The following is a 13,810-nucleotide window of genomic DNA, read 5'->3' as shown; positions in this document are numbered from 1 at the left end:
GTCATAAGAAGAGGGTTTCTTCTTCCAAGACAAAGGAAAATCCAGCAGAGTTTCTAATAGCCACATTAGCATGACTGATACATTGGAATCCAGAGGATCTCCCAAAAGCATATCCAGTCCTCTGCACCAGTCAGCCTTTACCCAGAAGACTTTTGATAACTGCTGGGCTATAGGTAAAGTTGGGGTACTCTTGGAAAGGTAGAAGGAGATCTCCATAGTCTCTGAAGAATTATATCCCAAAGTCAAATGGAGAGAACAGCTGTAATGAAAAGCAAACCTATTTTATTATCAATATATTGGAAAATAGATGAGAACTGAAACCACCTAAAACTGTAACCCACCCTCATCCCAACTCAATTTCTGATGAGACTGAAGCAATTGGCCTTCAAACATACTGCCTGGTAGAGGGAAAAATGTGCCCTTTCTAGAGGGAAATACATGTATTTCCGTATCTACACATCTTTTTAAATAATGCCCAGCATAAAGTTAAAAAATAAAAAATAATTTATGCAAAGAAGCCAGTAAATGTGATTTGTAATCAAGAAAATAATAGAAGCAGACCTATAGATGACCCAGAGGTTGGAATTCACAGACATATTAAGATTGCTATTATAAATATGTTAAATAAAATAGAGGAAAAGATGAACAAAATGGATAAAACTATGAAGAATTTAAGCAGATAAATGGAATTTCCTAAAAGAAGCAAATTAGCTTTCTAAAACTCTACAGTATATGAAATTAAGATATCATGGAATGAGTCAGTGAATTTAAAGACAGCTCAAAGTAAACGATTTAAACTGAAGCACATAGAGAATTTTTTTAAAAAAGAAGAGAACAAGACATGGAAGACACTGGCAAATGGTCTAATATTAATATATGTGTAATTAGAGTTCTAGAAAAAGAGAAGAAAAAGAATGGGGTAAAAGAAGGTCCTGGCAGAGCAATGAGGCAAATATAAATAAATGAATAAATAAAGGGCATTCAGACTGGAAAAGAGGAAGTCAAACTCTCTGTTTGCCAACAATATGGCCTTATATGTAAAAAACCCTAGCGTCTCCTTCAAAAGATTCTGAGATTTGATAAACGAATTCAGTAAAGTCTCAGGTTACAAAAATCAATGAACAAAAATCAGTATGACTGCTATACACCAATGATGTCCAAGCCGAGAATCAAATCAAGAACTCAATCCCTTTGACAATAGCTACAAAAAAAAAAAAAATCAAGAATATATTGTGTTGGTACAAAAGTAATTGCACTTTTTGCTATTGAATGCAATGGTAATACTTAACCTAAGGAGGTGAAAGATCTCTACAAAGATAACTATAAAACACTGCTGAAAGAAATCATAGATGACACAAACAAATGAAAATCCATTCCATGTTCACAGATTAGAATAATCAATACCATGAAAATGACCATACTGACCAAAGAAATCTACAGACTCAGTGCAATTTTTTGTCAAAATACCAATGCCATTCTTCACAGAATGAGAAAAAGACAACCCTAAAATTCAGATAGAACCCAAGAAAGAGCCCAAATAGCCAAAGCAATCGTAAGAAAAATAAACAAACCTGGAGGCATCACATTACCTGACTTTGAATATTACTACAAGGCTATAGGAACCAAAACAGTATGATACTGGTATAAAAGTAGACACATAGACTAATGATACAGAATAGAGAACCCAGAAATAAAGCCAAATACTTACAACCAGTTGATCTTCAATAAAGCACACAAAAACATAAACAGGGGAAAGGACACCCTATTCAATAAATGGTGCTGGGAAAATTGGACAGCCACATGTAGAAGAATGAAACAGGATTCCTGTTTCACCATATACAGAAATTAACTTAAGATGTATTAAAGATTTCAATCTAAGAACTGAAACCATAAAAATTCTGGAAGAAAATCTAGGAAAAACTGTTCTGGACATTGATGTACACAAAGAATTTATGATGAAGAACCCAAAAGCAAATGCAACAAAAACAAAAATAAATAAATGAGACCTAATTAAACTAAAAAGCTTCTGCACTCCAAAAGGAATAATCATCGGAGTAAACAGATAACCTACAGAATGGGAGAAAATATTTGTAAACCATGCATCTGGCTAGGAACTAATATCCAGAATCTACAAGGAACTCAAACAAATCAGCAAGAAAAAAACAAATCATCCCATTTTGAAAGTGGGCAAATGACATGAATAGACATTTCTGAAGAAAAGATATACAAAAGGCCAAAAAAAAAGAAAAAAATGCCAACATCGCTAATCATCAGAAAGATGCAAATTAAAACCACAAGGAGATACCACCTTAACCCAGCCAGGATGGCCATTATTAAAAAGTCAAAAAACAATATATGTTGGCATGGATGTGGTGAAAAGTGAACACTTATACACTGCTGGTGGAAATGTAAATGAGTACAACCTCTTTGGAAAACAGTACAGAGATTTCTGAAAGAACTAAAAATAGATCTACCATTTGATCCAGTAATCCCACAACTGGATATCTACCCAAAGGAAAAAAAATCATTATATCAAATCACTATATCAAAAAGACATCTGCACATGTATGTTTATCACAGCACAATTCACAGTTGCAAAGATATGGAATCAACCTAAGTGCCCATCAACCAATGAATGGATAAAGAAAATGAGATATATATATACCATGGAATACTTACTCAGCCATATGAAAGAATAAAATAATGTCTTTTGCAGCAACTTGTATGGAAATGGAGGCCATTATTCTAAGTGAAGTAACTCAGAAATGGAAAAGCACATACCACATGTTCCCACATATAAGTGGGAGCTAAGCTATGGGTACACAAAGGCATGCAAAGTGATATAATGGACATTGGAGACTCAGAAGGGGGAAGGATGGGAGGGAGATGAAGGATGAAAAACTACTTATTGGGATACAATGTACCCTACCTCAGGTGACTAAAATCCCAGACTTCATCACTATACAATTCATTCATGTAGCCAAAAACCACTTGGACCCCTAAAGCTACTGAAATTTAAAAAATTAAAAATAATAAAAAGTAAAGTTCATCTTCCTTTAGTAGGGCATTGTCTCAATAAATCTTTTTTTGATAATAAAAAGGGAGGAAAAAGAAATATTTGAAAAGATAATGTCTGTGAATTTTCCAAAACTGATGAAAGACGTCACTCACATATTTAAGAAGCTCAGTGAACCCCAAATAGGACAATACAAGAAAACATTCCTAAGAACATCATAGTTATTTACTTCAAACTAAAAATAAAATCTTTAAAGTGACGGGGAAAAAAGATATACTCAAAGAAATGATTATAAGAATGGTGGAAGTCAAAAGACAATTAAATGACATCTCTAAAGTGTGGGAAAAAAGATAAAACTGCCAACCTAGGACTTTTGAGCTAATGAAAATTTTTTTCAGCAAAAGTGAAATAAAGACATTTTCAAACATACTGAAATTGAAGAAATTTATCACCAGCAGATATGCTCTATAAAAAAAAAAGAAGTTTTTTGGGCTAAAGGGAAATGTGGGATTTTAAAAAAAAAAAAAAGAAAAGCTCCAGGAACAATAAACACATGGGCAAATCTAAAAGACTAATTCTTTTTAAACATTCCTTTTAAAACTAAAGTAATAAAAAATTTTGATTCATCCCAAAGACAGCAGGAAAGAAGAAACAAAAATAGAAATAGATCAAAAAAAGTTTAATAAGTTTGTAGATTTATACCCAACCATATCAGTAATTGTTTTAAATGTAAACATACTAAATGCTTCAATTAGAAAGTCAGATATTATAAGACTGGATTTTTTTAAAAAGGCTCATTATAGACGGTCCCTCACTTACATTCCTTTGACTTACAGTTTTTTGACTTTACAATGGTGCAAAAGCAACATGCGTTCTTTAGACTTACAATGGGCTTCCACTCAGATAAGCCCACTGTAAATTGACAATATTGTAAATCAAACATGTACTTTCAACTTACAATATTTTTAACTTACATGGGTTTATCATGATGTAACCCCATCAAGGAGATTTGTAAGTGCCATTTATAAGAGACCAAACTTTAAATATAAGGTCACAGAAATATTGAAAGTAAAAGGATAGAATAAGTTCTGGAGATCTATTGTAACAGCATGGTGACTATAGTCAATAATAATATATTGTGTATTTGAAAATTGCCAACAGAGTAGGTCTTAAACATTCTCACTACACATAAAAAATGATTATTATGTGAGCTAATGAGTAAGTTAACTAGCTTGGTTGTGATAATCATTTCACAATTTATACCTATATCAAGACATCATGTTGAACCTGTAAACACATGCAATTTTTATTTATAATGTATATCAATAAAACTGATAAAAAAATAAAACAAAGTAAAAGTATGGAGAAAATTGTAACATGCACACACTAACTATAGGAATGTGGTGCATTAATATCCAGGGAGACGATGAGGCCCTGAAGTAATAGAGGCCAGGTGGCTATACTTAACCCCCAGAAGCCAGGAGGCCACAACTAATATAAGAACTAGCAAGACCATGGGAACAGTCAAGGAGACTTTATGCTCAAGGAGTTGTGAAGATGGTTAATAGTACACACTGTCTCTCAGGGAAAACAGATGGGCAGTCAACAAGGATGTTGCTCAATATATATAATTTTTTTAAAAAAGCAAGAATGAAGGAGCAGGAGCATGAGGGCAATCACCCCAATATAAGTCACAATTGTTTGCTCAGTTCCCAGAGCTGAGTCAAACTTGCATATTTAGACCCATTGATTAAAGATGTATCCAGGTTCCTAGGAGAAAGGACCCTACAATACCATGAAAAATATATACCATAATGATTCCTCTGGCCCTTCTTCAAAGGGATATACAACCACTTACTCAATGGACTGTACACCGTGGAAAGGATTATTAGACACAAGACCTGAGATGATGATATTAATGCCTGGAGATGTCATCACAACTCCTCCCTGTTAGAATGAGGGCCTATAGGGGACAGGTAGCAAATGGAGTCCTATCTAAAATCAGATTCTCAATGGAGCCACTGAGTCTGCCCACTCACACTGTGGTCATTTCCCCAGTCTACAAGTGCATAATTGGAATCGATAGATTTTCCACTTACAAAAAGCCTCATATTGAAGAGTCATTGCTCTGTGGAGCAAGAGCTATCACAGTGGGGAAGGTAATATGGAAACCTCTGAAAATTCCCTCCATACCCCTGGCCAAGATAATGAATCAAAAATAATATTGTGTCCCAGGAGGAATGACAGAGATTAGGATACTATTAAAGACCCAGTGAATGCAAGGATAATGACCCCTCTTATATCTCCACTTAAGCAAGCAATCTCACTCCTTCAGAAGCCAGATAGATCCTTGAGACTGACTATAGCCTACTGTAGATTTAACCAAGAAGTACTTGAATTGCACTTGTGGTGCTGGAAGAGGTAACATGACTAGATTAATTAAACCTCAGGTACATGGTATGTGCTCACTGACTTGGCACATGCACTCTTTTTCCATCCCTAACAGAAAACAGGATAATAAATCTTTCACATTCACATGGGATACAGGGTAGTATTCTCCTATATTTTTGCCTTTATGTTACGCGAATTCTTCTGCCCTTGTTCACAATACAGTAGTCCCACCTTATCTGTGGTTTTGCTTTCCAGTTTCGGTTAACCATGGTCAACCATGGTATGAACGTATTACATGGAAAATTCAGGAAATAAACAATCCAAGCTGAGAGCTGTGACTGCCTACAGGATTTCCAGATGGCTCACTCTTTGGGTCGGGGGACTGGGTCTGGGATGGGTACTTTCCTCATCAGCAAGATACAGGAAGAGTACCCAGACAGGATCAAGAACATGTTTAGTGTGGTGCCCTCGCCCAAAGTTTTAAACTGCATACCATTCTGAGTAGCAGAATGAAATCTCAAGCTGTCCTGCTCTAGCCCACCCTGGATGTGAATCCTCCCTTTGTCCAGCATCTCTCTACTGTGTACACTACCCACCCTCACTTAGAAGCCATCTCTGTTATCAGATCGACTGTCACAGTATCACAGTGCTTCCTCAAATAACCCTTATTTCATTTAATAATGGCCTCAAAATGCAAGAGTAGTGATGCTGGCAATTCGATATGCCAAAGAAAAGCTGTAAATTGCTTCCTTTAAGTTGAAACTAAAAGTTTTCATATGCTGAGGTTGTTAAGACCTGTGGTTAGAATGAATCTTCTATCTGTTAAATTGAGAAGGAAAAAGAAACTCATGCATAGTATGTATGGGGTTCACTACAATCCACAGTTTCAGGCACACACTGAGAATCTTGGAACATATTTCCTATGGATAATAAGGGACTACTATATGGTCCTAAAAGGTCTGGGCCACCTGGACATCCTATAGAATATCACACTCATCTACTACATCATGACATCATATGCTTTGGACAGGTCAAGCAGGAGGTAGCTAGTATACTGGTGGCCTTGGTAAGACATTCTGTGCTGTTTTTACACAACACTTATGACATCAATGTGTAGGGTCTTTCCCTTAAACAAAAAAGTCTGCAACTCTCCAATCCTCTGACACCAACTGAGTGTCCTATGATTCAATCCAATTCCAGCACTAACTATCTGGGATTCGAATTGGGCCCCACAGATTTAAGGACTCAGTTCCACAAGGCTGCTCTTACTTTAGACTCCAGTTGTAAGTATTGGGTCTCCAGTGAACACGTACTTCTGTCTGACGTGGCTACAAAATGGGGCTCCCACAATCCCCACCTCAGGTTTGATAATTTGCTACAAGGCCTCACAGAACTTAGGAAAACAGTTTACTTACTGCTTTGCTATAAAGGATGCAATTTAGCAACAGCTAAATGGAAGAGAGGCAAAGGGCAAGGTATGGGAGAGGGAATGTAGAGCTTCCATGCCCTCTCTGGGAGGACCACTATCCCAGTGCCTGGATGTGTTCGTCAACCCAGAAGCTCTCTGAATCCCATCGTTTAGGGGTTATGATGGAGGTTTGACTATGTAGCCATGATTGATTAAACCATTGGTCATTGGTGATTAAACTCAATCTCCAGTTTCTTTCTTCTCCCTGGAGGTTCAGAGGTGAAGTTGAAAGTTTCAACCCATTAATTACAATGGTCGACTCCTCTGGCAACTAGTTCCCCTCCTGAAGCTATTTAGGGGCCCATCAAGAGTCACTTTGCTAGCATAAACTCAGGTATGGTTGAAAGATACTTGTTATGAATACCAAAAGATGATTCTATTACCCCTATCACTAAGGAAATCCCAAGAATTTTAGAAGATCTGTGTCAGAAACCAGGGACAAGGGGCAAATCTATATTTTTTATTATCACTGACATGTGTTCCAAGAGATGAGATATAAAATCTGTGAAGATTCATGACTAGCTACTTCAGTGAAGTTTTGGGGAGTCCAGTAGGTGAGTGGTGTGTAGGGTTAGCTCTTCCAAACTAAAGACAAATTGCTGCATCTTGCATCTACATCTCCTACCACAAAGAAAGGCCACCACTTGTCAGCTTCCTTGAGCTCTGGAGGTAATACATTTCATGCCTGGTAATATTTCTACAGCCCATGTATCAGGTGATATGGGAAGCTTCCAGCTTTGAGTGGGGCCTTGAGCATGAAAAGGCGTCAAAGCAGGACCAGGCCACAGTGCAATCAGCCCTGTCACTTGGTCTATATGATTCAACAGGCCCCATGGTAAGAGGTGTCATCTGGTGGGAAAAGATGTAGTAAAGAGTGTTTGGCAAGCTCAAGTGAAAGAATCACAACTCAGACCCCTGAGATTATGGAGCAAAACCATGCCGTCAACAGCAAATTATGTGTGCTTTGAAAAACAGCTCTTATTTTTGGTGTGTTTGGGTCCTAGAAGTGATGGAACAATTGACCACGAGAGACCAAATGACCATCTGGAAATGCTTATTATGCACTGAATTCTGTAGGACCCAGTAAACCATAAAGCCACATGATGCTTACTCATGCCTTCCAGTCCTGCTAGTAGCAGTCCATTGTAAGAGAGTGCTGATATATGCGGGATTAAAACTGAACAGGGCTGGAAGGCGTGAGTAAGTTTCATGAGTAGGAAACCAAGACCCCATATCACCAAGCACAGCTATACCAGTCAATGCCCCAACCCTTGCACTTATGAACATATTTGAGCAGGAATGAGGGAGGGTGGGCCAGAGGGATCCTGTATGACCAGATGAAAGAAAGAGAGAAGCCAAAGCTTGGTTTATGGATGGATTGGCTCAGTATGTGGATGAAAACCAAGAAATAGACAGAGGCTTCATTACAACCACATTCAGGGAAAGAGAGTAAAGAGGAAATCTTCCCAATGGCAGATCTATGAGCAGTATAACTGGTCATCCACTTTGGATAGAAGGAGAAATGACCCAAGGTGAAAATACATATAAATTCCTAGGAAATGGCCAATGGCCTAGTTGTGCAGGCAGGGAACTGGAAGGAAAAGGACTGGAAGATCAGAGACAAGGAGTCTGAGGAAAAGCCATGTGGGTAGACAAATGGGTGAATGTATAAAGTGTCAAGACTTGTGTCTTACATGTGGATACCCACCAGAAAGCATCTACCATGGAAAAAGCACTGAACAACCAAGTAAAATGAGATGACTCAGCCTCTTGACATTAACTAGTCTTTGTCATTGGTCACCCAGAGCAGGCATGATGAACACATGAACAGGGTGGACATGGTGGCAGAAATGGAGGCTATGTGTGAGCCTGACAGCATGAACCTCACTTACCAATGCCTGTCTACCTACTGTTACCTCTGAACATCCAACAGAGATAAACATTGAATCTTCAATATGGCATATTCCTTGAGGGAATCAACCAGCCACTTAGTAGCAAGTTGACCACATGGAACCCTTCCATCCTGGAAAGACCAGTCAGCCATTCATCCTCACAGGGACAGATACCTGTCCTAAGCGTGTGTTTTCCTTTCCTGCCTGCACAGCCTTAGCCAGCACCATTACCAAGGGCTTATGGAGTGCCTCATCCACAGACCTGGAAACCCACACGACAAAGCATCCAACCAAGAGACCTACTTCACCATGAAGGCAGTGTGAGAGTGGGCCCGTGACCCTGGGAAGAACCGATCAAATCACATACTGCACCATCCCGAGGTGGCTAGCTTCATAGAATGCTGAAACAGCCTACTCCAGCTAGGTAACAAAAGTTAGTTGTCATTTTTATCATTCAAATGGCATATTTCACCATGGGGATGCAAGAAGCAGAAAATCCTGATGTGCAGAGAGAAATGAATGAAGTAATTACATAGAAGGAAGCAGATGCAGCAGACTGAGAGAGACTGAGTACCGACAGATCTCAGGCGTCCAGTTACCCACAGCCCACAAGACACCTCTGTTTTCTTTTTCTTCTTTAAGTTCTGGGATACATGTGCAGAATGTGCAGGTTTTTTATGTAGGCATAATGTGCCATGGTGGTTTGCTGTACTCATCAACCTGTCATCTAGGTTTTAAGCCCCACATGCATTAGGTATTTGTCTTAATGCTCTCCCTCCCCTTGTCTCCCACCCCCCAAAAGGCCCCGGACACCTCTGTTTTCTAACAATTAATCTACCCCCCTTTTTCATAAGCAAGCTTGATTTGGTTCCTGTTATCTACAACTAAAAGATCTTATCTAATACAATAAATTTCAAAGAGGCAAACTTCTGCCTTCACCTGATGAACTTTCCAATAAATAATAGAGTTGTCCCAAAATGGAAAACGCTTCTCTTATCATTTTGAGGTTTAGACAGCCCTTCATCACTGTGTAGAAGAAATTCTGTCTATTATAAATAGTTGAACTAGATAAACTGAAGGTCCCTTGCTAGTTTGAGATCCTCTGACAAATATCAGGAAAGGCATGACATGGAAAATAGAATAGTTTCACTCTTTTGGGAAATAAAAAATAATGAGTCTCCAAGTGCTCGATAACATTCCAAGAGAGGATGTGTGAGAGTGTATTACATTGCAGGGGGAAAACTGACAGATTCTAGATTTAGAGTTTGTTAGAAAACTGGAACCAAAGTTTACAATGATTTCTCTTTTATTAAATTAATACACACAAAAAGCCTAGAAGCTCAGTATTTGGGATGCATAAAATATAAAAATAAAATATTAAATGAAGTAGCTTTTAAATGTATGTTTTTATTTACTGGCTGAAATTAAAATTGAAAAAGATTGTACGAAAATTTTTGGCAAAATGCTCTAGTATTCTTTCTCTTGATATCACTGCCAACAATGCCCTCTAGTGGTAAACCAAGTAGGCACTGAATAATGGGGGGGAAAATGAAACAAGCAAGCCTGCTAAACACGTTGGTAAGATTTTCATGAAAATATGAACTTTTAGTGCAGAAGGACCTGCAGGCCTACTTCAGCTGCCTTCCGAGCCAGGTTTCCCTTGGTGGGTGACTGTGTCCCTTGATGAGTGACTGTGCGCTCACTCGGGCACCAAGGAGAAGCAGGACCATCGGGTAGCCTACGTGAATCCAACAGCAATGGCCAGATCAAGGGGTCCAATCCAGTCTTAAGGGCCAACAATCCAGGATTCTCTCAGTCAACCAAGGCCTATCTGGGAAGAAGTGCAAGAGCAACTAGAAAAGAAAAAGAAAGGCGCCAAGGCTTTGTACGAATTTGAAGAAAAAACTAGAAAAATACAGGAAGAAATTGTTAAATGAAAGTAAGAGCTCATCCAAAAAAAGAGGAAAAAAAAGAAAAAGAAGAAGAAATCTAGTAGGTATTCGTCATCTTCATCATGCTCTGATTCTTCCAGCAGTTCTTCTGATTCTGAGGATGAGGATAAGAAACAAGGAAAAGGGAGAAAGAAAAAGAACCATTCACATAAATCTTCTGAAAGCTCCATGTCAGAAACTGAATCAGACAGTAAGGATAGAAAGACAATAAGGAAAAAAGACTTCTTTTTAAGGAAAAAGAAGGACCCAACTGAGAAAGAAAAAGGCTATTAAAGGACTCAGCAAAAAGAAACTCATATTCTGAAGATAAATCTTTATCACCTGAGTCCTTGTCAGAATCAGAGTATATTGAGGAGATAAGAGAAAAAAAGAAAAAAAGCAGTGAAGAAAGAGAAAAAAACAACACAAAAAAAGGAAAAAGGAGCAAGAGAAAAACAGCAAGAAGAGAAAGAAGGCTGCTAGTTCAAGCCCTGACTTATCGTAATATTAAGAAAAATCAGGATTCCCTTATAGAGAAAGTACAATGTCTAAGGAAATTTCAGCTGTGAAAATTACAACATATTTACTATAATGCATGAATTTTCTTGTTTTTAGAATTATCCTTGGACTGGCCAGATGCAGTGGCTCACGCCTGTAATCCCAGCACTTTGGGAGGCCAAGGCGGGTGAATCACCTGAAGTCAGGAGTTTGAGACCAGCCTGACCAACATGGTGAAACCCCATCTCTACTAAAAATACAAAAATTAGCTGGGTGTGGTGGCTGGTGCCTGTAATCCCAGCTACTTGGAAGGCTGAGGCAGGAGAATCACTTGAACCCGGGAGGCAGAGGTTGCAGTGAACCGAGATGGTGCCACTGCGCTCCAGACTGGGCAACAGAGCAAGACTCCATCTCAAAAAAAAAAAAAGAATTATCCCTGGACTACCCAGTAGCTATTCAGATGCTGCTGTGTGCAAGGGCCATAAATGTTGCCTGCTGCTTGAGCATCTATTCTTTTCTCTTCCAGTGCTTGATAACTCTGGGAGATAATACATTGCAGTAGCACTAGTGGTTATGATATTTGGGAATAAAATTAATATTTTTGACTAGAAATGTACAATGATAAATCAACAAAAATCCAACCTGAATACATCTTTAAGATGGAATCAGAAATGGCCAGATGTTAAAAATTTTAAAGTAGTTAAAATTTTTGAAGTAAGGATTACATTGACATTTCAAAATCCGTACTCTGTAGATAAGTATATTTTAATTTTTAACCCGTGTAGACTTTTATTTACCTGGGAAAGGTGCTTTTTAGGATGGAGGGAGGAGGTGGTTTGCTGTCTCTTTAGCTAGCAGAACAACATGCCTTTGATCCTCACACATCCTGTATTTGAGGAAAGAGTAGCCAGGCTTTATGGAGAGGTCAGAGCTGGGTGCCAGGAATCTTGCCCTTTACTGAGCTTAGGGACATCCTTGGATTCTGTCATACGCTTCTTTGAATGAACCAGAGAAACAGCCCTTTGCAGCATGAGAAAGCCCCAAAACCCCTGGGATTTACCTCCACTTCAATAATACTGAATATTTTTTAGCATTAGAATATGCTGGGTCATTTGAATTAATTTTGATGACACTTTAGCTTTGGACAGAAATGGTTTCAAATAGACACTGGTACACTGGTGCTTTTTGAACTTGAAAACTAAATATTCTAAAATGCACGTTTTATACTGTAAAGTTTTAATTAGTCAGGAAAATTCCATGTAACCAGTGATAGCTCCTTTATTTTTTGTATGAACTTTGTTTAGGCTGCAATGTTTAGCTTTTGTTAACTCATTTCTCTTGCTGTCTTAAGTTCACTACTATGTTTAATGGCACACTTGCCAAGATATTGAGCATATAAAAAGCAGGGTGTTGATTTTTTAAAAAAACACAGCTTCATATTGAGGCTGAGACTTACCATAAACAAGTTGAGTAGCAAGCCTGGTATGCTGTGTCTTGTTACATAAAGCTATCACCAGAATCTTAGTAAATATAACGTCTTAAAAGTTAAAAAACAAACAGAAAAAAGAAAATATGAACTTTTACACTTCCAGTTGGTAACCGAATGTTATATTTGGCAATGAAATGAACCTTTACAAGGTACTGCAGCATATACCTTAAAGCACAAGCATGTCAAAGCCAATTTTCCCCTGTGGTTTTCCTGAACATATGCCAAACAGCACAGGAAAATAGCCATCTGTAAGGTCTCATTAGGGCATTTCTGGGTCACAACTTCCACTGGTATCTTAAAAGAAATTAAAATCTGCTTTGATGGAGGATGACATCATTCACCAAAAAAACTGCTTTTAAACCCGATTACCTTCAAGAATTATAGCATCAGGCACTAACAGTGACTCGTTCCCACTTTCAAGATTTTATCTGAATTCTGAACTCATCAACCAGATAAAGTCCCTTTGCTTGAGAATTCTTCAAACTATAGCTCTCAAATGGTGGGAAAAGCTGGTCAAAACAAGTTACAGTTATAGGAATAAAATTTCTCTAATCCTGGCTCAGCAAAGAGCTTCCCAAAGGAACTGCGGGTGAAGTAAAAGAAAGAAGGCAACTTACACAGCTTATTCCCCTCTAATTCAAACCAGCTCTAGTACTCTTATCTAAATCTGGCTTAAGATTTCTTTGTCTTTGCAAATTGTTCTCCTTTCTCTCCCCTCCAAGCCTCCTTCCTTCATACTTTCTAATCATTCTCTCTTCCCTTCAGTAGCTGACTGAATATGTGTGTGGTATTGAGAGGCACTTGGAGCCTCTTATGACAACTATATTTGTATGAGAATATTTGCTCTGGATGACTTTGTGTAAAGTATTAACCTACTAGCCTGTTCCAGGAATTCTTTTATTTAAACAGAAAGAAACACATCCTCAGAGAACTATGCTGTGAGTTGACAAGGACTGTTAATATTAATATTAATTCCTTTAGGAAGACTGAATGACCACATTCTGTGAATGCTAAATGTTTCCTAGTTTTGCATTGGTAGAAAGGAATTCACAGACTAAATAATAACTCTTGCCTGTATCAACCTTAAACAAAGGCTCATGAGGTAACCTAAGCTTCAATATCGTT

The 13,810-nt window shown here is 38.1% G+C and overlaps 1 pseudogene; it reads left to right on the top strand.

Annotated features, from left to right (window-relative positions):
- Positions 1-9,240: 9,240 nt before the first annotated feature.
- Positions 9,241-11,203, top strand: LOC100432434 (protein FAM133B-like; annotated as a pseudogene).
- The last annotated feature ends 2,607 nt before the right edge of the window (positions 11,204-13,810 follow it).

This window comes from Pongo abelii, chromosome 10 (genome assembly GCF_028885655.2).
Source record: "Pongo abelii isolate AG06213 chromosome 10, NHGRI_mPonAbe1-v2.0_pri, whole genome shotgun sequence".
Classification (NCBI taxonomy): domain Eukaryota; kingdom Metazoa; phylum Chordata; class Mammalia; order Primates; family Hominidae; genus Pongo; species Pongo abelii.
This window is presented reverse-complemented; position numbering and strand designations above follow the sequence as displayed.